This window comes from Jatropha curcas, chromosome 1 (assembly GCF_041381405.1).
Source record: "Jatropha curcas cultivar XTBG-Jc1 chromosome 1, XTBG_Jcur_1.0, whole genome shotgun sequence".
NCBI lineage: Eukaryota > Viridiplantae > Streptophyta > Magnoliopsida > Malpighiales > Euphorbiaceae > Jatropha > Jatropha curcas.
The window spans coordinates 10,413,042-10,415,252 of NC_143151.1; positions in this window are offsets into that span (position 1 = coordinate 10,413,042).

Sequence of the window (2,211 nt, forward strand, 5' to 3'; positions counted from 1 at the left end):
CAAACTTGGACCAGTCCAACTGATAATTCGTCGTAACATACGAACTAACCTCAGCATCTAATAGAGAATCAGGAATCCCTGTCAAAGTAACATCACTAATCCCCTTCACCAATCACCCAATAATCCGTCTAAAACTTCACCTGTGTCCCAGATCCCGTAGCCCAACAACAAGATGCAATAATGCCGACCAAATTTTCTGCAAGCCCCACCAAACCACAGAACCTTGCGAACCAGGGAGTTTCGAAGGAATATTGGATAATGGCATCCTATATTTGGATCGTAACATCGAAACCCACAAAGCACTCTGATTGGTAAGAATCCCCTAACCTAATTTCATCAACATTCATTTTCTCCATATCATGGAAACCCAAACCTCTAGAAACTTTCGGTTGAGAGACCACATCCCAGGCGACTAAAGACATCTTCCTTTCCTCACCAGTAAATCCCAAATGAAAGATCGAGAAGCCTTCTCCACTCCTTGACATACCCACTTAGGCAATTTCATGGTCTGCATTGCATAGAACGGGATGGTCGAATAACCGAGCTTGCAAGCGTCACCCTTCCTGCAAGCGAGAGTTTTTTGGCATTCCAAATAGACGATTTGGACCGCACCTTATCCAAAATGAAACTATAAGTCCTTTTGTAATCCGGGAATGTAAAATCGGCATCCCCAAATAACTACCGAGAGACTAATTATTGGATGTATTGACAGTAGAATTTAATTAAAGGAATTTAATTGAGATAAGTTTATAGATAATAATAGAAATATGCCTTTTATGATTATTGATAATCTAAGGTTTTAGTAATTAAAAATGGAGAAATTAGTTCCTTGATTTAGATTGAATTAATGATTAATAAGGACTAAGAGCCAAATAAGAAAATAAATTAAATAATTGACGAGTTATTTAGAGACTGAAAATAATTTAAGTAAAAAGGAACCTGTTGATAGAAAGGTGTTAGTTATTTCGAAATTAGAATTATGATATATGAATTATGATGCCAATGAATTATATTATTTAAATGATATGATGGGTTAATGAAATATTAATTTTGAGATTAATCTAGAATATATCTGATGATGTATGAGAGCAGATTGAAGATTTATTTTAATTTATAAGCTAACAGTTGAATATACATTGCTGTTATGGCAGTTAGATATTTTAGTTTAGAGGTTTTTACTACGGTAAATAACTTATTATTTCTGTATAGCTAGAGAAAATCCTAATCAATTTACATGTGTCAAGATAACCTACTATTGTAGGTTTCTTTAACTTGTTAGATTGTATTTATATGCCCAACTTATTTTAGAGGCTTTTTATAATTATACAAAAGTGGTAAATTTTGTATTAGTATACAAATTTTTACTATATACACTTGTTAGAGCAAGTAGAATGAGTGGTTTATTTTTTCTCCTTCAAAGTTTTTAAGATTATATAAAGAATATTTGTAAATGTTAAATTAAGAGATCAAATTTTATGAAAGATAACTTTCTTAAAAACAAAAAATTATAAAAATAATGGAAAATAAGTGAATTTTTTTTATGAAACTTTGATTATAGGTGACTTAGTTACAATCTCAAAATTATAAATTAATAATAAAAGTGATTATTACGGATAAATAACATAAGGTTTCCGTTAGAAAACTTTTAAAAGTATATATTAGGCACAAAATCTTGATTCAAATATTTAATAGTTTGAAATTCATATTATATGAAAAACATTTTTTTAAAAAAAAAAAAACAACTGTGAGTAAATAATATAATATTTTATATATCCTTGAGGCCTAACTTGCCTACTCCAGCCGAGACTATTTTGATTTCCCTTTTCAAACACACTCAATCGCTAATCTCAAATTTCTGTTTGGAGACTCTTGTTGTGGTACTTTGACATTTGTTTTTGTCGAGCTATTGTTTTCATTCCTGATTTCTTCCTTCTTTCTTCGACCAAATCAAGCTCAAGTCATAGTGCCTCTATGTTTTGGTCTTTGTTGAAAGATTGTACCCTCTTGCTCGGTAATTTGACTTCTATTAGGATCATAGCTTTTATGCTATAGACTAGGGAGAAAGGTGTTTCACAAGTGGATCTCTTGGGGGGTGCTTTGGTATATGACCATAACATACTGTCAATTCTTTTGCTCAGTTGGTGCTTGTTTCTTCCAACCTCTTTTTGATTCACTATAAAATAAGTATATTAGTGACTTTTATTAACTCAT